Here is a 26213-nt window from a genome sequence, read left to right as displayed (position 1 = left end):
TGTGATGACTGCCCTTGTACTGTTCACCATGTAACTTATTCACTATGTAAGAATTTGTTATCCATGTAAGAACTTGTTCGTTATGCTTCAGAAATTGGAGACTGATGATAATTAGGCTTGGGGTGGATTAATGATTGTGCATTGAGCATTGACCCCCCTATACAGAATTTTATTGTTGTTAACAACCATTTGACCAATAAATATGAGAGATGCCCTCACAAAAAAAAGAAAATATATATATATATATATATATATATATATATATATATATATATATATATATATACACACACACTTCCAATTGTAAAATAAATATGTAACTGGGATGTAATGTATATCATAAGGAATATAGTCAAAATATTGTAACAACTTGGTATGGTGATAGCTGGTACCTAGAATTATCATGTATATAAATGTTGAATCACTGTGTTGTACACCTGAAACTAATATAATACTGTGTGTCAACTACCCTTCAACAAAAAATAATTATGTACAAAAAAAATACTTAGAGACAACTGAAATTATTTAATTCTATTTAACCTTACCAATTTATTTTTTTATTTGTATGTATTTAAGGTGTACATTATGATGTATAGTGAATGATTACTACCATCTATATAATTAACATATCTCACATAGTTGACGTTTTTAAATGAGATCACCTCAACTCTACTCTTACCAAATTTCTAGTATTCAACACTCTATTATTACATTAATTATAGTCAACATGCTGTAGATTAGATTTCTAGACTTTGTCATCCTACATAACTGCCAGTTTTTACCTTTTGACCAACTTCCCCCTAATCCCCTCACATCCCAACCCTGGGGATTAGAAGGAAAGAACTACCTTTCTTCTATCTGCTCCTATGTATTCAACTTATTCATACTCAATATATGAATGCAATTATACAGTTTTTTTTTCTGTTTGGTTTTTTTCACTTAGTATAATGTCTTACATGTTCATCCATGTAGTTGCAAAGAACCAGATATTTCTCTACATTCAACCTAGCACTTGTTTTCCTTTGTTTTTATAAAAATAGCCATCTTAATGGGTCAGAAGTGATATTTCATTTTGGTTTCCATTTCTCTGGTGACTACTATTGTTAAGAACCTTTACATAATACTTTTGGCTATCTTTCTGTCTGCACTGGAAAAATGTCTGTTCAGATCAAAGATTTTTTTGGAAAATATACTAAAAATAGCTCAGGCAACAAAGCAAAAATAAACAAGTGGGATGAAAAAAACAAAAAATTCTTCTATGAAACAGGAAATAATCAACAAAATGAAAAGTTAATCTGTGGACTGGGAGAAAATATTTACAAATCATGTACCTGGTAAGAGAGTAATGTCTAAAATATGTAAGAAACTCATATAATGAGACAGCAAAGAATCAAACAATCTTATTTAAAAATGAGCAGTGGGTTGGCAGCATGAGAGGTGAGAAAGAGGCCTCCTCCCAAAACCACATATAATATGAAAATATAATTAATACAACTAATCCTGAAAGAGCAACAGGAAAGAAAGCTGCATCAGACCACATACACATGGAGAAAAGAACAGACCTCATGGAACAGGGAAACACACCAAAGCCATGGACTGGAAGCACCCAAGTCCGTCCCCCAGCCCAGTTCACTGGTGGGTGTAAGGTAAACAGAGCAGGGAGAGGGTGCAGGCCTAGGACTTCTAAGCACCTAGCCCTGGGGACCTACTCTGAGAGCATGAACCTACATTGCATGGTGCTCTGGAGATTAGAGGAGTTGTAAAACTAAGACAAGTGCAATAACTGGAGAGACTGAGATTCCAGCCACTTGTGGAAAATAGAGATCCATATCCAGCTGCTCTGAGACAAAAGAAAAGCAGGCAGTATGAGGGACTTCCTAACAGTGAGAGGGCTGCTAAAGGAGCAAGGATTTCACAAAGCTTGCCAATCAGGAAAAAGGACAGGTGAACAAAATTGTCCAGGTGCACTCTACCCAACAGTTAGGGAACTTTAAGGAGTTTCAGGTGCTCAAACCCCGTGGCTGGCTACACAGCTCTGAGGCCCCCACCATGATATGCAAACCAGAATTCCCTGCCCTGGCATCAGGCCAGTTAGAGGGAGGCCTCACCTATGGAAGCTACAAATGCAAAGCATATAGGCTAACATTTGTTTGCTCAGTCCACTGGTTCTGGCAATAGAGACAGAGACAGAAGCTGGGTAGCAGGAAACAGCTCTTTCCTCCCTCCAGGAACCAGTGATGCTCCCCTGTGACCCCTGACATCACTCCAGGGGATTAGCAGCTCCAGAGAGTAGAGCTTCAGGGGAATAGAGAGTGCCATATACAAATATGAAACATCAAAGGAACTTGGATCAAACCAAAATCCCACAAAGAGCAGAAAAGGGGCCAAAGGAAACTGAGCTCATCAATACTCTTGAAAGAGATGGCAAAACAAAAATCATAAAAATGCTCATAGAAGTACAGAAAAATATTCAAGAAATCAGGTTAAAATTCAGGAGTCTGATTCAATCATTAAGGAATATATCTGAAATGAAACATACAATGAAGGGATTTAAAGCAGATAAGATGAAGTAGAGGAGACAGTAAATAGAATAGAAATTAGAGAAGGGGAATACAAAGAAGTTGAGACACAGAAAAAAGGTTCTCTAGGAATTAAAGAATATTGACAGAATTGTGTGATCAATATAAAAAGAACAATATTTGAATTATAGGGGTACTAGAAAAAGAAAAAGAAAAAGGGATAGAAAGTGTCTCTGAGGAGATCATTTCTGAAAACTTCTACAATCTGGGAAAGGAAATAATCTCTCAGGCCATGAAGATGCACAGATCTCCCAACACAAGGTACCCAAAGAAGACAACACCAAGATATATAATAATTAAATTGGAAAAGATCAAGGACAAAGAAAGACTTTTAAAAGCAGCTGGAGAGATAAAAAAAAAAAAGATCACATACAAAGGAAAGCCCATTAGGCTATCATCAGACTTCTCAACAGAAAACTTCCAGGCAAGAAGGGAGTGGCATGATATATTTAAAGCAAAAAAGCAGAAGGACCTAAACCAAGAATACACTATCCCAAAAGATTATCATTTAAATTTGAAGGAGGGATTAAACAATTTCCATATAAGCAAACACTGAGAGAATTTAGCTCCCACAAACCACCTCTCCAAGTGTATTTTGGAGGAACTACTATACATAGAAGTGTTTCTAAGGCTAACTACCTGTTACCAAAGGAAATAAAACCACAGTAAGGAAAGTAGAACAAATAATTACTAAGCAGTTACAAAATCAAATCAACTACCCCCAAAGTCAGTCAAGGGATAGAGAAAGAGTAGAGAATGTGATACCTAATATATAAAGACTGGAGAAAGAAGGAAAAGGAGGAAAAAAAAGAACCTTTAGATGGTTTGTAAGAGCATACTGAGTTAAATTAGACTATTAGATAATAAGTAAGTTACCCTTGAACCTCTGGTAAACAGGAATCTAAAGCCTATGATGGCAATAATACATACCTATCAATAATCACGCTAAATGTAAAAGGTCTGAATGCACCAATTAAAAGACAAAGACATACACAGACAGAAAATGAAAGGATGGAAAAAGATATTTCATGCAAATAATAGAGAGAAAATAGCAGTAGCTGCAGTACTTGTATCAGACAAAATAGACTTCAAAACAAAGAGAGTAATAAGAGGCAAAAAAGGACATTACATAATGATAAAGGGTCAGTCCAACAACAGGATATAATCATTATAAATACCTATGCACCCAACACAGGAGCACCTACATTTATGAAACAAATACAAATGGAATTAAAGCAGGAAAGAGAATGCAATGCATTCATTTAAGATTTCAATGCACCACTCACTCAAAAGGACAGATCAAACAGACAGAAAATAAGTAAGGAGACAGAGGCACTGAACAACACATTAGAACAGATGGACCTAATGGACATCTACAGAACACTCCACCCAAAAGCAGCAGGTTACACATTCTTCTCAAGTGCACATGGAATATATCCAAGAATAGATCATATACTATGACACAAAAAAAGTCTCAGTAAATTCAAAAAGATTGAAATTGTACCAACCAGCTTCTCAGACCACGAAGGTATCAAACTAGAAATGAATTACACAAAGAAAATGAAAAAGCCCACAAACACATGGCAGCTTAACAAAATGCTCCTAAATAATCAATGAATCAATAATCAAATAAAAAGAGATAAAGCAATATATGGAGACAAATGACAATAATAATTCAACACCTCAAAACCTGTGGGATGCAGCAAAGGCCGTGTTAAGAGGGAAGTATATTGCAATACAGCCCTCCTCAGGAATGAAGAAAAATCCCATATGAACAGTCAAAACTCACAATTAAAGAAACTAGAAAAAGAAGAACAAATGAGGCCCAAAGTCAGTAGAAGGAGGGACTTAATAAAGATTAAAACTGAAATAAAATCGAGAATAATAAAACAAGAGAAAGAATCAATGAAATAAGGAGGAGGTTCTTCAAGAAAATAAACAAAATAGATAAACCTAGGTCAGAGTTATCAAGAGAAAGAGAGTCTACACACATGAACAGAATCAGAAATGAGAAAGGAAAAATCACTAAGGACACCACAGAAATACAAATAATTATTAGAGAGTACTATGAACAATTTTACAGTAACAAAATTGATAACTTGGAAGAAATGGAAAATTTTCTAGAAAAATATAACCTTCCAAGGCTGACCTAGAAAGAAACAGAAAATCTGAACAGACCAATTACCAGGAGTGAAATTGAATCAGTAATCAAAAAACCACTGAAGAACAAAATTCCTGGACCGGATGGCTTCACTTGTGAATTTTATCAAACATTTAGTCAGGACCTAATACTTATCCTCCTTAAAGTTTTTAAAAAGTGCAAGATGAGGGAATACTTCCAAACTCATTCTATGAGGCCAGCATCACATTAATAATAAAACCAGGCAAAGACACCACAAAAAAAGAAAATTACAGACCAATATCCTGATGAACATAAATACAAAAAACCTCAACAAAATATTAGCAAACTGAAACCAAAAATACATCAAAAACATAAGCCATCATGTTCAAGCAGGATTTAATCCAGGGATGCAAGGATGACACACTATTAGGAAATCCATCAACATCATCTACCACATCAACAGAAAGGAAAAAAATCCCATGATCTCCATAGATGCACAAAAAGCATTTGACAAAATTCAACATCTATTCATGACAAAAACTCTCAACAAAATGGGTATAGTGGGCAAGTACCTCAACATAATAAAGGCCATATATGAGAAACCCACAGCCAACATCATACTTAACAGCAAGAAGCTGAAAGCTTTTCCTTTAAGATCGGGAACAAGGCAAGGATACCCAATCTCCACACTTTTATTCAACATAGTTATGGAGGTTCTAGCCACAGAAATCAAACACAAAGAAATAAAGGGCATCCATATCAGTAAGGAAAAAGTTAAACTGTCACTATTTGCAGATGACATAATATTGTACATAAGAAACCCTAAAGAATCCACTCCAAAACTATTAGATCTGATATATGTATTCAGCAAAGTTACAGGATACAAAATTAATACACAGAATTATGTTTAATTCTTATACACTAACTATGAAATAGCAGAAAGAGAAATCAGGAAACAATCCCACTCACAATTTCATCAAAAAGAATAAAATACCTAGAAATAAACCTAACCAAGGAAGTGAAAGACCTATACTCTACTCTGAAAACTACAAGACACTCATGAGAAGAATTAAAGAAAATACCAATAAATGGAAATACATCCCATGCTCATGGATAGGAAGAATTAATATTGTCAAAATGGCCACCCTGCCTAAAGCAATCTACAGATTCAACACAATCCCTATCAAAATACCAATAGCATTCTTTAACAAACTAGAGCAAAGAGTTCTAAAATTCACATGGAACCAAGAAAGACTCCAAAGAGCCAAAGCAATATTAAGAAGGAAGAATAAAGGAGGCAGACGTTTACATTCCCTGACTTCAAGCTCTACTACAAAGCCACAGTATTCAAGACAATTTGGTACTGGCACAAGAGCAGACCCACAGATGAATAGAACAGACTAAAGAACCCAGATATAAACCCAAGCATATATGGTCAATTAATATACAATAAAGAGCCATAGACATACAATAGTGAAATGACAGCCTCTTCAACAATTGGTGTTGGTAAACTGGACAGCTATATACAAGAGAATGAAACTAGATTATCTAACCCTATAAACAAAAGTAAAATCAAAATGTATCAAAGACCTGAATGTAAGACATGAAACCATAAAACTCTTAGAAAAAAGCATAGGCAAAACTCTCTTGAATATAAACATGAGCAAATTTTTCTGAATACATCATGGGCCAGGAAAAAAAAGCACAAATGAACAAATGGGACTATATTAAGATAAAAATCTTGTGTACAGCAAAGGATATCATCAGCAAAACAAAAAGGCATCCTACAGTATGGGAGAATATATTTGTAAAAGACATATCCGAGAAGGGATTAACATCAAAAATATGTAAAGAACTCACACACCTCAACACCCCCCAAAAAACTGACCCAATTAAAAAATGTGCAGAGGATGTGAACAGACACTTCTCCAAAGAAGAAATTTAGATGGTCAACAGGCACATGAAAAGTTGCTCTGCATCGCTAATCATCAGGGAAATGCAAATGAAAACCATAATGAGATATCACCTCACACCAGTTAGGATGGCCTACATTGAAAAGACCAGGAACAACAAATGGTAGCCAGGATGTGGAGAAAGGGGAACCCTCCTACATTGCTGATGGGAGTGTAAAATAGTTCAACCATTGTGGAAAGCAATATGGAGGTTCCTCAAAAAAATAAAAATAGAAATACCATTTGACCCAGGATTTCCACTCCTAGGAATTTTCCCAAAGAAAACAAGTTCTTGGATTAAAAAAGATATGCATCCCTATGTTTAAAGCAGCGTTATTTACAATAGACAAGATATACAAGCAACCTAAGTGTCCATCAGTAGATGAATGATAAAGAAGAGGTGGTACATATACACAATGGAATATTATTCAGGCATAAGGAGAAAAAAAATCCTACCATTTCAACATGGATGGAGCTAGAGGGTATTGCTCAGTGAAATAAGTCAGGCAGGAAAAGACAAATACCAAATGATTTCCCTCATCTGTGGAGTATAACAACAAAGTAAAACTAAAGGAACAAAACAGCAGCAGACTCACAGACTCCGAGGGACTAGCACTTACCAAAGGCGAGGGGAGAAGAACAGGTCGGGAGGGAGGGAGAAGGGGATTGAGGGGCATTATGATTAGTACACATTGTGTGTGTGGGATCATGGGGAAGATAGTGTAGCACAGAGAAGACAAGAAGTGACTCTGCTGCATCTTACTACACTCATGGACAGTGACTGCAATGGGATATGGCCAGGACTCTGTAATGTGGGTGAATGGAGCAACCACATTGTTTTTCATGTGAAACCTTCATAAGAGAGTATATCAATGATACCTTAATAAAAAAATAAGTAATAAAATTAAAAAAGGGCAAAAGACCTGAAGAGACATTTTTCTACAAATGCATTTCTGAAGTTTATTATTGTACTTCATTTATTTTTACACAGAAAAGGAATTTAGATTATTGAATTCTCAGGTGTTAACTCAGGAAAACAAGAAAAAAACCTGCAATGAGAGTGCATAAATTACTTTTAAGTATTATGGTTCTAGAAAATGTTTTAAAAAAAGCATTCTATAACTCTGGCATAAAAAATTGTAATCTTATATAACCAGTACCTTTAAAATATGAAAAGCCTTACATCTCTCTAAACCAAATCCACTGTAACAATATGGTGAATATCATAAATAAAATATTATGAAAATAAGATTATATGTTTTTTGTATTTAATATTAACAAAGGGTTAACTGAAATAGGTAAAATGTTTATGTAGGTTTGTTTGCATATATTATGTAAAATAAATTACAAATATCGTTACTACTTTCGTGCAATTAACATCTTCAACTCTAGTATATTTAGTTGTATTTACTGATAGTACTAAATACTTTGCATGATCATAACACTGCAAATGATTAAATATCATATATGCAAATCTTTTACTTATGAACTCACTTTAAAAAAGTACTGAATTCTTTTCATGTGCTAAAAGCTCTATGACCAAAAAGATGACAGAACCTTTAAGACATACAAGTTTAAGTAATTAGAACAATGTCACACAGATGTAATTAATTTTGTAATAAATTTCTTTTTTATAGTAATTGATGTACTATATTACATTAGTTTCAAGTATATATAATATAGTGATTGAACAATCATACATTTTACAAAATACTCACCATATTAAGTGTACCAACTGTCACTATCATAGGCACTAAATATTATTGACTATATTCCTGATGCTGTACTTTTCACTACTATGACTTAATTTATATTATGATTGGAAATATGTCAATCTCCTTGACCTATTCCACCAAACTCCCACCCACTCCCCCATGGCAACCACACTTATGTTCTCTGTGTTTATGAGTCTATTTTTCTTTTGTTTAATTATACATTTTATTTTTTAGATTTCACATACAAGTCAAATCATATGGTATTTGTCTTTTTCTGACTTACTTCATTTCACATAATACCCTCTATGTCCAACCTCCAAGATTTCCTTCTTTTTCATTGCTGAATTCCATATAGGTACCACATCTTCTGAATCCATGCATCTATCAATGGACACTTAGGTGGCATCCATATTTTGGTTATTGTAAATAATAGTGCAATAAACATAGGAGTACATATATCTTTTAAAATTAGTTTCTCCAGGTCAATTTCCAGAAGTAGAATTGCTGGGTCATATGGCATTTTTATTTTTAGTTTTTTGAGGAATGTCCATACTGCTTTCCATGTCTACACCAATCAACAGTCCCACCAACAGTGAAGGAGGGGTCCCTTTTCTCCACATCCTCACCAGTACTTGTTATTACTTGTGATAATAGCCTTTCTAACTGGTGTGACATGGTAACTCATTGTGGTTTTGATTTGCATTATCTTGATGATGAATGTTGTTGAACATTTTTACATGTAACTGCTGGCCATCTGCATTTATATTCAGGTCCTCTGCCCCTTGTTTAATAAGATTATTTTTCTTTGGGCATTGAGTTAAAAGAGTTCTTTATATATTTTGGGTGTTAATGCCCTATCACATATATAATTTGCAAATATATTCTCCCATTCAGTAGGCTGCCTTTTCATTTTGTTGACGGTGTCCTCTGCTGTGCTTTTTAGTTCTATAAAGTGCCATTCATTTTTACTTTTGTTCCCTTGGCTAATGAGACATACCCAGAAAAAAATTACTAAAGCTGATGTTTAAGAGTTTACTATGTTTTCATTTAGGAGTTCCATGTTTTCACATCTTAGATTTAGGTCTTTAATCCAACTCAAGTTTATTTTTGTGTATGGTGTAACACAGTGGACTAATTTCATTCTTTTGCATGTAGCTGTCCAGTTTTCCCAACACCATTTTTTATTGAAGGGACTGTCTTTTCCCCATTGCATATTCTTGCCTCCTTTGTCATATATTAATTGACCATACAAGCATGGGTTTATTTCTGCTCTTTCAGTCTTGCTCCATTAATCTATGTATCTATTTTTTGTGCCAGTACCATATTGTTTTGATTACTACTTTCTAGTAGAGTTTTAAATCAGGGAACTTGGTATCCCTGGCTAGTTTAAATCAGGGAACTTGGTATCTCTGGCTATATTCTTTTTTCTCAAGATTCCTTTGGCCATTCAGGTTCTTTTGTGGTTCCATACAAATTTTAGGATTATTTGCTTTAGTTTTATGAAAAAGGCCATTTGTATTTTGATAGGGATTGCACTGAATCTGTAGATTTCTTTGGTCAGTATAACCATTCTAACAATATTAATTCTTCCTATCCATAAGCACAGGATACATTTCCATTTATTTGTGTCATTTTTATTTACACTCATCATGTCTTATCATTTTCACTATATAAGTCTTTCACTTCCTTGGCTAAATTTATTACTATTTTATTCTTATTAATGCAGTTAATAAGGACTGTCTTCTTGATTTCTCTTTCTGCTACTCTCTTACTAGTATATAAAAACATAGATTTCTATATATTGACTTTTTATCCTGCAACTTTGTTTTACTGTTTACTAAATGAATTTATGTACTAGTTCTAATAGTTTTTTGGTGGAATCTTTAGAGTTTCATATATAGTATCCTGTCATTTGCAAATAGTAACAATTTTACTTCTTCCTTGGCAATTTGGATGTCTTTATTTCTTTTCCTTGTCTGATTGCCATGGATAGGACTTCAGTACTAGTTGAATAAAAGTGGTGGGTGAGAGTTAACAACCTAGTCTTGTTCATGATCTTTGAGGAAAAGTGTTCAACTTTTCACCATTGATACTATGGCTGTGGGTTTTGCCATATATGACCTTTACTATGTTGAGATATGTTCCCTCTATACCCACTTAGTTGAGAATTTTTATCATGAATGAATGCTGAATTTTGTCTAATGCTTTTTCAGCATCTATTGAGATAAACATATGGTTTTTACACTTCCTTTTGTAAATGTGTTGTAATGTATTTGATTCAGTTACAGATTTTAAACCATCCTTGCATTCCTGGAATAAATTCCATTTGGTCATGGTGAATGATACTTTTATTTTGAATTTGATTTGTTAATATTCTGTTGAGGATTTTTGCATCTATGTTCATCAGGGACATTAATTTTCTTTATTGGTAATGTCTTTGGTTTTTGTATAAGGGTGAGATTTACCTAATGAATAGAATGAATTTGGAAACTTCAATTTTTTGGAATAATTTGAGAAGGATGGGTATTAACTCTTCTTTAAATATTTGTTAGAATTCACCTATGATGCAATCAATCTGGTTCTAACATTTTGTATCTGAGTTTGGTGACTACCAACTCAATTACTATTAATCAATCTGTTCAGACTTTCTATTTCTTCCTGGTTCTGTGTTGGAAGACTGTGCTTCTAGAAATTATTAATTTATAGTTTGTTGGGATATAATTTTTCATAGTAATCTCTTAATGAGATTTGGCTTAATGAGTCTGACTAAAAGTTTATTGATTTTATTCATCTTTTCAAATAACCAGCTCTTATTTTCATTCATCTTTTGTATTTCTTTTTTAATCTTTTATTTCTGCTCTGAAATATACTTTTCCTTCTACAAACTTTCAGCTTTGTTTCTTCTTTTTCTGATTCATTTAAGTGTAAGATTAGATTACTTATTTGAGATTTTTCTTAATTCTTGAGATAGACCTGCACTGCTATTCACTATTCTTTAGAACTGCTATTGCTTTTATTCCAAAGATTTTGATGTTTTTACTTTCAGTATTCTGCAAATATTTTTAAAATTTCTTTTATTTATGGATCCATTGTTTGTTTAGTGTATGTTGTTTATTCTCCATGTTTGTATTTTTTCCAGTTTTTATAATTGATTTCCAATTTCATATTAGTCAGAAAATATGCTTTATAAAATTTGAATCTACTGACATTTATGGAACTTGTTTTGTGGCCTAAAATATGATTCTGTAGATATCCTGGATCCTGGATATTGTTTCACATGGTCTTTAAAAGAATGTATATTCTTGGATGGAAAGTTAAGAATATATCTGTTAAGTCCATTTGGTCTACTGTATTATTCTTAAAGTCCCCTACTATTATTGTACTTCTGTCAATTTCTCCCTTTATGTATGAATTTGCTTTATTTAGTTGGTTCTTTTTTGGGTGCATAGATATTTATAATTCTCATGTCTTCTTGCTGGATTTAATCCTTTATCATTCAACAGAAATAATATCCTTATTCATCTGTTACAATCTTTGTTTTAAAACCTACTTCATCTGATATAGGTACAATATGCAGTTTTTTTCACTTTGATTTGCATGCAATATCATTTTACATACTTTCACTTTCAGTTTGTGCGTGTCTTTAATTGTGAAGTGAGTCTCTTGTAGGCAGCATATAAATGAGTCTTGTTTTTTTAATCCATTTAATCTATGTATTTTGTATGAAGCAATAGTCCATTTACACTTAGAGCAATCATTGATAGATATTTTGTTGCTTTTGATTTTGTTAAATGTTTTGTGGTTGACTGGGTAGTTATTCTCTGATACTTTCTTCTTGCTCTTTTCCTTTGTGCATGATGACTTTTTTTGTGTGTTGTGCTTACATTCTTTTCTCTTTATTTTTTTGTGTATTATAAGTTTTCAGTTTGTGGTAACCATGAGTTTTACATATAATATCCTATGTATATAGCAGACTATGTTAAGTTGATGGTTGCTTAATTTCAAATACATTCTAATGCACTTCATTTATTATTCTCCCTCCTCCATGTTTTATGAGTGTGATGCCTTAGTTTACACATATCTGTATAGGGATTTCCTTAACTAATTCTTTATATATAATTGATTTTACTATTTTTTTCTTTTAACCTTCCTATTGTAAGTGACTGATATTCTATTACCTTTACCATATGTTTGCTTTTCACAGTGATAATTTTCCTATTCATAATTTTCTTGCCTCTTGTTATGGCCTTTTCTTTTCATCTTAAATAAATTCCTTTAACATTTCTTATAGGGCTGGTTTAGTAGTGCTGAACACTTTTAACTAATGTTTACCTGGAAAACTCTTTAACTCTCCTTCAATTCTGAATGATAACTTTGCTAGATAGTATATTCTAGGTTGTGGGGTTTTTTGTTTTGTTTTGCCTATCAGCACTTTTAATATACCATGTTACTACTTCCTGGTGTGTAGAGTTTCTGCCAGAAATTCAGCTGCTAGGTGTTATGGAGTTTCCTTGTACATAGCTCATTGCTTTACTTACTGCTTTAGGATTTTCTTTGTTTTTAATTTTTTACATTTTATTATGTGTTTTTTGTGGAACTCCTTGGGTTCATCTTGTTTGGAATTCTCTGAGCTTCCTGGACCTAGACGTGTTTCTTTCCCCAGATTAAGGAACTTTTCAGCTATTATTTCTCCAAGTGAGTTTTCTACCAGTTTCTTTATCTTCTTCTTCTGGGACTCTATACCATAAATGTTAGTAATTATTTATGTTATCTTTGAGGTCCCTTAAGTATTCTTCTTTTTATTTTATTCTTTATTCTTTCTGCTGTTCAGCTTGAGTGCTTTCCATTACACCCAGATCATTGATCTGTTCTTCTGAATCTTTTAATATGGTGTTTCACTCTAGTGTATTCTTAATTTCATTTATTGTATTTTTCAACTCTGATTGTTTTTTTCTTATTTTCTGTCTTTGTTGAAGTCTTCCCTGAGTTCGTACACTCCTCTCTGATGAGCACCTTTATAATCATTACTTTGAATTCTTTATCAGATTGCTTAATTCCATTTCATTTATTTCTTTTTCTGAAGTTTTGTTTTTTCATTTATAACAGACTCCTCAGTCACCTCATTTTGTTTCACTTTCCTTTTGTTTATATGACTTAGGTGAAACAGCTACCTATCCCAGTCTTGCAGTAGTGGCCTTGTGTAGATACTACCTATGGGCAGACTGTGGGTGCCTAGTAGTTTTGGCTAGCTTTCTGGATGCCAAGTGGTGTGGGCCATGGTGCTCTGGTGAACACTGGCCAAGGGTGTGTGCCATGGAGTGTGCATCGGTCATAGGGGCATAATCCATGGAAGTCTGGGTAAATGACAGGCCTGTCCATACTATGGGGATGGTGGAGCCAAGGAAACTGGTTTGGGGAAGTTCCAGTGTGTGCTTGCTGTGTGGCATGCCACTGGTACCAAGAAGATATGGTCTGGAAAAGTCTGGGTAAGCACTGGGCCTGGGTGTAAGGCAAGGCTGCTGGAGCCAAGGGGGCATGGTCCAGGGAATTCCCAATGAGCACTGATAGGGTATCCAGAAATGGAAGTAGCACCCGTGGGTACAGAGTGTATGCCACACTGGTGCCACCTTGGTGGGACTGCTTCAGGTTATGTCTGAAACTGATGAAGGTGCCCAGACCCTACTCCTGCCTGTACTGTCAATGTGGGTGGTGGGGAAATGTAAACAATGGCACTCCCCAGCCATTCCAATCTTGGAATGAGTTCTACCTACTCCTCCATTGTTTGACTGGTGTTCTAGTTCTGAAACTTAGTTTCTTTCACTTATAATCAAGTTGGCCCTTTAAACCCCAAGTTTTTTCTGTGTCCCAGGGCAGATGAATCTGTGTGCAGATCCCTCAGTGTTATCATTCCTTACTGCAGATCATAAAAGTGGAGGTGGGGCTTCCTTCACTACCATGTCTCCGTCTCCTGCCATTTTTTTGTCTCTCTACCCATCATTGTACAGAAGCTTTCCCCTTGGACCTCAGTTCTTCCTCAGGAATAATGCTCTGTATATATAGATTTGGTGCATATATGGGAGGAGAATTCAGGCTTTTCATACACCATTATTTTGGACCTCTGCTCTAATAAATTTCTTCATCACATCAGCCAACTAGATGATACTAAAAGTCATTGAAATTCCTTATTTGATTACCCAAAACAATAGAAGTACAAAGAAATGTTCAAAAGAAATAAAGGAAACATAATGAAATAAATATCATTTGTCAATCTCGGCAGATTTCTAATTTTTGAATTATTGATAGCAGATGATTGTTATTTCATCAATTTTTATACTCTATTCAAATATTCTGAAAAAATGCTGGACATGTTAAATCAATGTCACCATGTGCAAATAATTTATAGGAAGTATATACGTCATATGGAGATCAAATATATATCATCATTATGTTGATAGAAAAAAAAAGTAAAATTGATAAGAGAGGGGGATCAGCATTGAAAAATAGATATTCAATCTAAGATTCCTAAAATTTTAAGAGGAAAATTTTAAAATAGGTACATATAAAATGAACACAGAAAAATTTTAAAGGTATCAAAATGTCCCAGAAAAAACAATTGGATTCTGAGTCATACAAAGGTATTTTTCACACAATTTTTAGACTTCTAGAAATTCAGATTATGCACCAATAGCCTGTATTTTCTAGAAAGTGTTACTAGGAATATAGAAGTTAGAAAAAATGTAAGTATAAAGCATGTCATAATTTGATTTTTTATGTTTACTCATATATATGCAAAAAATTAATAAACATCACCAAAAGGTATAAGCAATTATATGTTAGCGGTAATTTTTGAGATTTATTTTTCACTCTATATCTTGTTTTGTTCTGTAACACAGCATAATATATCTGAAATCAGAGGCCAATTTTTCATTTATTTATTTATTTATTTTTTTGAGAGGGCATCTCTCATATTTATTGATCAAATGGTTGTTAACAACAATAAAATTCTGTATAGGGGACTCAATGCACAATCATTAATCAACCCCAAGCCTATTTCTCAACAGTCTCCAATCTTCTGAAGCATAACGATCAAGTTCTTACATGGTGAACAAGTTCTTACATAGTGAGTAAGTTCCTACATGGTGAACAGTGCAAGGGCAGTCATATCACAGAAACTTTTGGTTTTGATCACGCATCATGAACTATAAACAATCACGTCAAATATGATTATTCGTTTGATTTTTATACTTGATTCAAATCTATTTTGATTCCCAAAGATGAATATCATTAAATTTCATAAATTGTTAGGAATATACAAATATTATTTATAATCCTGTCGACAGTTTATCATGATGAAATTCCTTTTTATTTTTATCCCCAATGCTAACTCTCACAGTTCTCAAACAAGAATACTCAATGCTTTGCAAGTGCTTTTAGCAGCGCTTAGCACAGGCACTAAGAACTGAAAACAATGGAAAGAAAAATAAATATGTTTACATTTAAACATGATAAAATGAAACTAAAGTTTTTATTGAGGCATATTAGATATGAGGAGATTATTAGAGAGAACTAGTTCAGAAGTCATATTTGGTTGAGGAAGAAGAGATATTAACTTTAGACTCTAGGTCAGTTTATGAAGTTTAGAATTTAAAGGTAAAGAAAAAGAACAGGAAGAAAGTAAGTAAACTGTAGATATTTAGAGGTAATCTAATGTAACATCAGTTTCTGCTGTGATAACAAACAGCCGCACAAAAGTAATGTCTATCAAACTTTGCTCCCATCACTTTAATTGTAGACATTGCATGCCAAATAAAGTTATTATATTTATTCCATTTTTTTCTAGTCAACATATATAATGAAAATTACTAAAGACACAGAGTTTCCAGTTGGTAAGGTATTTGGCTTAAGTTCCTTAAATCATAATAGAAGAATATAATAAACATACAACTAAAATAACAAATAATATTTCAGAAAGTGATAAATATTAAATGAAGGATATTAAACAGGACTACTGAAATTTTTCTGAGGATATGGCATTAAAAAATATTTTCCTTATGAAGCCAACATTTGTAGGAAATAACTCTTTAGTTATTGAGAAAAGTTACTGCAAAAGCCATGCATTTTCAGTAGATACTGTGCACTAGAGAAGAAAGGGAGACTTTTCAGGGAGCAGAGTGAAGGTAAATACACAGAACTGATTAAAATTTAGTGATAAGCTTTGGTGATGTGCTCACAATGTAATGAAAAATCTCATCTTATGAATCTCATCTAATGAAAAAAATGTAGGGTGTACCAATTTACATTCACACCAAAAGTGTAGGAAGGTTCTGCATTATTTACCATAGCAAATGTATGGACACAGCCTAAGTGTCCATCAATATATGAATGGATAAAGAAGATGTGGTACATATACACAGTGGAATATTATTCAGTCACAAAAAAGGAAATCCTGCTATTTTTAACAACATGGAAGTATCTAGAGGGTATTATGCTCAGTGAAAAAGCCAGGTAGAGAAAGGCAAAACCTGCATGATTTCACTTATTTGTGGAATATAAAAACAAAACGAAACAGAATGAACAAAACAGCAGTAGACTCACAGACAATGAGAAGTGACTAGTGGTTACCATGGGGGAAGGGCTGTAGTGGGTGGATGGGGAGGGCATGGAGGATAAAGGGGCACTAAAATTCTCAATCATAATATAAGTTGGTCATGGGGATAGTAGTACAGCATGGAGAATATAGTCAATGATTCTGTAACATCTTTCTATGTTAACAGATTGCACACTAGAAGGGATGAAGATTTAATAATATGGCTAACTGCTGAACCACTGTGTTATATACTTGAAACCAATATAAGATTGTATATCAATCATACTTCAATAAAAGAAATTAAAAAGTAGGAATAATTTACAAGTTTATAATCTACTCTTTCATTTATGTGCTTCCTTAGTTCAGTTTATAAAAACTGGAATATAAATTTGTTGCACCTAAATAAAAACTTAAGTATGACTACAGTGTTTAAGATTTAATGTATTCTATTTTTATTACCTCCCCCAAAACTTCTAATTAATTATGTATACAATTAGAAATTCTGGAAATGAACTATCCATGCACACATGTTGCATACCATCTAGGAAACATTAATCATATTTACCTAAAGGAAGTTTGTAAACTACCTGCAGAGACTAAAAGATAATGGACCACAAATGAGCATTTTTTCATTTTACTTCTGTATTTTACAAATGTAAGGTAATACACAAACCCATTAACTTCTGAACTGGGGAGACTAACAATCTTTGGGCAGACTAAATGCCAAATGTTAAATGAATCTCAGATTTCAAGGTGTTAATATATAATAGCATACATGAGTTTTTGATGCTCTAACAACCTTTTCATGCACACTCCCATCTTTTTATCACATTTTGGATCAGTGGTCTGGAAAAATCCCATCTTATGAATTTCAGTTATTTAACAGGACTTCAAATGAATATCCTTGTAAGGATGTTGAAGGAGAAAATAAAAGCAGCAGCACAGGCAGAGTTAACACTTCACCAAAACCAGTAGGTATGACTTGTCCATTTGTATGCTTCTTAAGTTTTCTTGGTTTTCTTTCAATATCCTTTACCCTATTCTTTAAGCATTGTTAAAACATAATTATTCACAATTCTTAAGACAAATGACTTTCTACAAATTTTTAGAAGTTTCTAGAGAACATGTGCATTGGTCATGAACATGACTGTTGCAGAAGCATTTCTAATTTAGAAGTGTCTAATTTTCTTTTCATTTATTTAAGTACTATTTTTTTCTTTTAAGTCTTTATCCTCCCCAAAATAATGATACTGCAATAAAGCAAAATTAAAATATTTCAGAAAAGTAAACAAGCTTCTGTTTTTCTCTCCCTCTCTCTCTCACAATGCATAGTGCAAGATTTTGCAGTTCAAGTTACATCAAGATATTGTCACTAGTAATGTTGATTCCTTTACATACTATTTACCCAACAGAATGAACCAGAGACATAATAATCATTTATCAACTATAAGGTGAAATTATAACATAAAAATATGTTATTTGCCCTGGATTTTTTTGATTGTTACTTTCCATTTCAGGATTTTCTGCATCTGCTTATCAGTTCCAGCCCCTAGACAGATAGGGTAGGTAGAGTCTGGGGCAGAAATATATTCTTTAAAATTATTTTATTTTTTGTAATTAAACATTTAAATTTTTAATGAAACATTTTAAGAAGGAAAAAAATCACACAATCTACTTTTTTTCATTAATGAAATTTCATTAAATTGGTGTAGAAATTAGTCTGTTTTCTTTATACTCAGTCAAATATGTACTGATAAGGGGTTAATATTCAAAGTATACAAAACTTAGAGATATCAGGAGCATAAAAACAGAAAATCAGATTAAAAAATGGATGGAGGATCTGAATAGACATTATTCCAAAGAAGACATACGGCTGGCCAATAGGTGCATGAAAAGGTGCTCAGCATCACTAACCATCAGGGAAATGCAAATCAAAACCATGATGAGCTATCACCTCACACCTGTTAGGATGGCTATTATAAAAATAAAACAAATGTTGGAAAGGATGTGGAGAAAAAGGAACCCTTCTGTAATGTGCAACAACTATAGAAAACAATATAGGGGGTTCTCAAAAAAATTAAAATAGAACCACCACATGATCCAGCAATGCCACTTCTGAGTATATATACAAAGAAAAAGAAATCGCTATCTCAAGAAGATTTCTGCGCCCCCATGTTCATTGCAGCATTACAGACAGCAGTCAAGACATGGAAGCAATCTAAGTGTCCAGTGACAGATGAATGGATAAAATGTTGTATATATATATATATATACAATAGAATATTAATGCCACAAAAAAGAAGGAAATACTACCATTTGCAACAATATGGATGGAACTTGAGGCCACTATGTTAATTAAGTAAGGCAGAGGAAGAGAACTACTATATGATCACACTTATATGTGTAATTAAAAAAAACTGAACCCTAAGAAAACAGATTGGGGGTTTCCAGAGGCAGGGGTGTGGGGTGGGTTGAATGGTGAAAATGGTCAACACGTACAAATCTCCAGTTATAAGATAAGTAAGTTCTGGCATATGAAGTACTGTATGGTGACTAAAGTTATCAACACTTTATAATATATTTTAAAGTTTCTGAAGAGCAGTTCTTAAAAGTTTTCATCGTAAGAAAAAGTATTTGTAACTATGTGAGGTAATGAATGTTAACTAAATTTACTAAGATAATCATTTTGCAATATATACATAAATCATATTGTATACCTAAAACTAATACAATATTTCTATGTCAATTATATCTCAAGCTGAAAAATTTTTTTAAAAAAGGGGGATGGTTGTTTTGTCTACTTTAGCTTAACAAGATCCAGGAGGAAAAATATGATAAAGATTCTTGTATTCTGGCAGAAAAATAATCATAACTGAGCATAGGATTTTACCAGATTCTGTATCTACTAAGAAAATTAAAATTATACTGTTTTCCCCTTTTAACCTATTAGTATATTTCCAGCATTTTTAGATGTTGAATCATCCTGACTTTCTTGAGATAATCCCAACTGATCATAATGTATAATATTTTTATAATAATTCAATTGACTAATCTTTTCTTCAGGGTTTTTGTACCCATTTTAAATAATTATTTATTGCATGACTGACATACTATATAAAACACATTTAAAATGTACAATAAGTTCTGACATATGCATACGTTCTTGAAACTGTCACTACAACCAAAATAATAAAGATGTCCATCCCTCCCAACACATATGCACACATACCCCCAAAAAAGAACAAATTTACAGATGGAGCTAATCTTGGATGCTTCTAAGCAGTGCAAATAAACCTAGAAACCTTTAATGGATCACAGATCCACAATCTCTAATGTACATTCCGTAATCCAAAAACAACTGCCTGCAAACTTTGGAACTCATCTGGAATCAAAACAAGACTGATCTAAACTCCTTTGGTGGTGCATCTGCTTGAGGAGGCCTGAAGCTAATATGATTTGTACATATCCCATCTAATGTGATGGTCATCTGTGTGACTGCAGAAATAATTGTTTGATCAGAAAAAAGTATTAAAGATAATTAAAGCAAATGAGTTATTAAAATTACAATAGATATACTAAAGTTTAAAATATTATTCAACAAATTGGTATTGAGGAACTGTTATTCACTGCAAAACACACTGAGGCTGTAAAGTACATAAAATATGTATACTATAGGAATGAATTACTGACAATTACTTTTGCTAGACATTTGTTTTACTATAAAATAAATCAGTTATATAAAACAACACAAAATAAATGAAAATTTAGTGAATGGTTATTTGGTGAATATGCCCATTAACCACCACCCAGACTGAGAAATAGAATTTTGCACTTCTACTTCTGATGGGATCACATGCACTCTTTTCACCTATAACTAACCACTCACTAGCCTTTTATAGTAATCACTTCCTTGCAATTCTTAATATTAATACTCAAGTTTACATTATTAATCTCTATAGTTTAATAATGTCCACTTTTTTCATTCTTTTGAATCTTCTTTTTGCTTTTTTTAATTGAAGTATCATTGATATACAATCTTTATTGGTTTCAAATATACAACACAGTGGTTCGGCAGTTAGCCATATTATTAAATCCTCATCCCCTCTAGTGTGCTGTCAACATACAAAGATGTTACAGAATCATTGACTATATTCTCCATGTGGTACTACTATCCCAGTGAACAACTTATATGATTGAGAATTTTAGTGTCACTTTATCCCCCATCCCCTCCCCACACACCACCCCTTCCCCTCCCCCATGGTAACCACTAGTCACTTCTCAGTGTCTATGAGTCTACTGCTGTTTGGTTCATTGCCTTGCTTTGAAGATGTGAAATAAGTGAAATAGTATGATATTTGTCTTTCTTCACCTGGCTTACTTTAATATCTTTTTTAATCCACAGATCCTTACTTTATACACTTAATCCTTTTCCTTGCTTACAGTTTATCTATTTGTAAAACATGAGTGATTAGGCCTGTAGGATTTTTTAATAGTTTGGGTTTTGCTGTTTACCTATTCCATATCAGATGTACCTATTCCATATCTGATGTACCAGATATCCATGTTCCTCCATCATGAATTACTGGCAGCTAAATAGATAAACTTGGTTAGATGTAGTTTCAATCCAATTGGCAGGGCTATAGGTTGTATTAGTTTCTACTCCTGTTTAAGCACATTACGACAAATTTTGCAGTTTAAAGCTTCACATATTTATTTTACAGTTTTGGTTTTGGAGATAGTTCTGGGGGTAGCTAATCCATGGCCATGCCTTTTCCAGGTACTAGAGACTGAACTCATTTCTCAGCTCAAAGCCTCTTTACTCTGTCTTCAAAGCCAGCAGTGTTACCCCTCTCTGGCCATATTTCCTTTGTCTCATTTCCCTTTGACCACAGCCTGGAAAAGTTCTCTGCTTTTGAGGATTCATGTGGTTAAGCAGACTCCACCCAGATAATTCAGGATAACCTCTCCATATCATGTTTAACAATTATCATATGCAAATCCCCTTTGCCATGTAATTTAACAATATTTAAAGGTTCCTGCCATCTACAGAGGGCATCTTAGGGGGGCATTATTTTGCCAACCAAGTAGAAGCTGTCTCAATCTTTCAAAAAAAAGCAAATAATTTCTGTTTTTCTCTTGTCATATGAATTGCTTTTGATTTTCAGTGTCCAGATAAATTAATTCAGTGATGGCTGCAAAATGGAGATTTTCTAGATGATTCTTCACATCTTTTCCATTTGTTAATTGGAATGTAAAAAGTATTTCATACATTTTGTGTAGATTATAAAAGCACAGGGTATACATTTTATCTTTTAAGATTCCCAGTTCAAATGGGAAAGCTGGAATTGATGCCTGATTCATTCCCTTTATCAGTTTTTAAGGTCATTGTTTCATTCCCCACCATGTTTGTAAGGATGTGATACCAATGTGTGTATGTGTGTGACAGAGAGAAAGAGAGAGAGAGAGAGAGAAGTATTATTAAGTATGAACTTATGGATTTAAATATGTGAGGTGGGGTTTCAATCCATTGCAATTACTTTACCTGTTTAACCCTACTTATCCAATCTTTGGCCATGGGAGGCCCTTCAAGGTAATTTCTTAACAGTTTTGACATGACCCAAAAAGTCTGCTATTTCTCTTGTTATCTATTGTAATAAGGTAATTATCTAATATTCCATGCTGATACTCATAATTAAAATTCATAACTATAGAGATTTTACTTTTTATTAGATAGGTTTTTTTTCATTCATTTCAAACAAACTAGGATTTTTCAAAAACTCAAAGAATGATACAGTTTGATTGTCCTATAATTATTCATTTGTTTTGCCCGTAATATAAGTGTCTTGATATATCAATACTAAGCACAACTGCTACCTATATTACTTAAAAGAGATATTTTTGCATATCCCATGTTGCTTAAAATTCTACTCTATGTAAAATGTCCTATCTAATAAATATGACATTATATTCTTCTTTATTTTGACCTCTTTTGTTTTTTCAAAATCAATATATTTAATGATAACCACCAATTTTTATGCTACTGTTTCCTTAATAGTTTGACCATCTAACGCTCATTCTTGGCAGATTTTTTTCATGATAAACTCGTGTAAACATAACTCCCTAAGTACTTGGATGTTGGTGACATTTTTGTCATATTTACTTAAAAATCAACTTAATTTTCAAGTAAATATTTCTTGACCCACATTTTCATCTAGCACTGAACAGTATTCTTAGAAACATCGGTTGTTAACACAATTTTCTAACCTTTATAAGTCACTTGATCTTTTGGCCTAGACATGCAAAGGTTTCTTTTGTTGTTGTTTTTTTTCTCTTCTTTAAAGTTCAGAAGTTGTTTTCTAATATTTATTACATAGGGTCCTCAAAATTGAAGTATCATCTTTTTATATGTAATTCAAGTCTTTTTTTTTAAATTAAGGAGTCTTTTCTGAAATTATATATATTTTTTAGCATTTTTTCAATTTTGTTCTTTCGGTGTTCTGCCTCAGGGGTTCCTATTAATCATATGCTTTATTTGCCCTAGATATCTTCAATATTAGCTAATTTCTTGAATTTTTATTCTCTTCCTTCATATCTTTTTTTTTTAAATGGTCCTCTGTTTAAGTATTTATTTTATTCTTAATTTCTGGTAAGATTTTTTTTCTTGTATTTATAATTCATTCCTGAATTCTGTAAACTCCCTTCTGAGTTTTTCTATATCTGATATATTTTCTGCTTTTTTCCTATCTTGTATCACTTTATTCATGACTTTTAACTGATTTAAAATAGAGTTTTGATCTATTTTGTGGTCATGTCTTTCTGGCGCAATTTCATTGCCTTTAGTAAGGAAAAGGAAAGCAGTCTACGAGCTGGCTTAGTACTATCAAGTGTTGTAGTGTTGTAAGAAGCTAGCCTGACAAACACAGCCAAGATTTAGTGTGCCCCTACTATACACAATTTCACAAAACTTCAACATCAAAGTCACCTGCAATTATGCTATATCAAAACAAAAATAAATAAGTAAAAAGAACATTCCACTGTGATGCTTCAAAGTGCATGTGTGAGCACATGTACATGAACACACATTGTTGAAACCATAAAAATGACCAAGCATCTTCCTATTTTGTCTATTGTGTCTGCTACTTCTATACCAATTAGAGCTTTAGCCTTGCTATAGTTTTCCTTCTTCCAGATAAGATGTATTAATGCTCAATCAAAAGATTATCCATTTCCTATCACCCACCCAATCAAAAATAAAACTCCACTTCTGGAAATCTTCCTCTAAAGCTACCTACCATGAGCCTAAATCCTACTGTTAGTCCTTTTTGGCACACTAACTGAAACACTTCACAGTTCACCAGGGAGTGTGGTCTCCCTTATTGTAATGAGCAGTAAAACCAACTTGTTCAGCTACAGTTGTATTCCTTCCTGGTAATCTTTGGCTGAAGGCATTGTCACTAAGGATACTAATAATGTTTTTTAATCCCCATATTTTCTTAACAGGGTCTAAGATATGATATTAATGATTTTCTGATATTTATTTAAATGTAAAATAAGTTTTATTGAAATTTTAGGAGAAAGTATAGTTCAGAATGTCTTTTAAAACTTCAAGCAGCTTTTCTCTTGTTTTCTTGGAATAGGGAAAAGTATATGGCTTATTTTCTGAGAGACCTTGTCTATATTCCCATGATTCCCCTTTATCTAGACTTTCTTCTTTCTCTACTTGAAGCATCTTACTCATTCTCAATTTTGTGTCCACTCCCAGCAGTTTATATTAGTATAGGTCTGTATCTTGGAAGGAGCCATGGTGACAGAAATTCATAGTTCATAAACCATTCAGCATGATTTTGAATAGAAACTAGATACTGGACCTGACTCATTCTTTTTCAGATGAAAAATTTTCAATATGAAATTGACTAAAGTTGCCTTCTTTAAATATTTTTGTCATCAATGAATTTTTCAATTGCTTGAATGTTTTGCCTTCATCTGTTAATCATATAAAAATATTTTACCTTTTATCTGTCAACTATAAGAACAATGATTTTCAAGTGTCAATCTGCATTTGCATTCATAAATCACCCTTATTAGTGACATTTTATTATTCTCATATATCACCAGATTCATTTGACTTTTTTCATAAAATTTTTGCATTTATGTTTGAGAGAGATTGTTTCCAAATTTCTCTCCCTCTAAAGCATTTTTCAGGATTTGTTAATTAAAACACTGGATATAGTAAATGCTTTCAGATACAGAGGTTTTCTTCTTTTTTCTATCCTTTGAAACACTTAATATTCTTTTAAGAATTTGGAAGAATTGAATTCACTGTTTAAGTTACTTAAACCTGAACTTTAAAAATTTTTAAGGATTCTATATTCAAATGATATAAGATTTTTCAGATATCATATTTATTTCTGTATACCTTTGATAAATTATGTTTTTCAAGACATTTGACCACTTCATCTGTTACTGAATTTATCATAAATTTTTCCATAATGCTTTCTTATATTCCAATGTTCTTAAGCTATATGGAATAATATTTGCATGGAATGTAATGCACTCATATCAGTGTACACTATTATAACTTTTGACAAACGTCTACACTCCTTTAGCCAGATTCAAAACATAGAACTTTTCTGGGACCGTTTTTATCTTTAAAATCAATCTCCTGCATTCCTGGTTCAAGCAACCCCAGATCTGCTTGCGTAGTTTACAATATTCCATTGAATGGATATGTTACAGAGTGTTTATCCATTCACCTGGTGCTGGTCATTTGACTGTATCCAATATTTGGCCCTATATAAAGCTGCTAGAAATATTCATGTAGAATAGCTTATGTAGATACTTATTTTATTTTTCTTGTGTAAATACATAGGCATACAGATCCAGGGTCATACAGCAAATTAACTTTGTTAAAACTGCCAAATGGCTGTCCAAACTGATTATGCAATTTTAAATTTCTACTAGCAAATTTTGAGAGTTTCAGCTGCACAACTTCCTACCTAACACTTGGTATTATCTTCTTTAATTGTAGCAATTCTAGTGTGTGTGCACTATTATCTTATTGGGGGTTATCTGATGACTAAGAAGTTTGGCACCTGTTAAAACTGCCAAATGGTTGTCCAAAGTGATTATGTAATTCTAAATTTCTACTAGTAAATTTTGAGAGTTCTAGTTGCACAACTTCCTAGCTAACACTTGTATTATATTCGTTAATTTGAGCAATTCTAGGGTGTGTGTATTACCATCTTACTGTGGGTTTAT

This window comes from Manis pentadactyla, chromosome 11 (assembly GCF_030020395.1).
Source record: "Manis pentadactyla isolate mManPen7 chromosome 11, mManPen7.hap1, whole genome shotgun sequence".
Lineage (NCBI taxonomy): Eukaryota > Metazoa > Chordata > Mammalia > Pholidota > Manidae > Manis > Manis pentadactyla.
The sequence above is the reverse complement of the archived record's forward strand: the minus strand, read 5'-3'. Positions refer to the sequence as shown.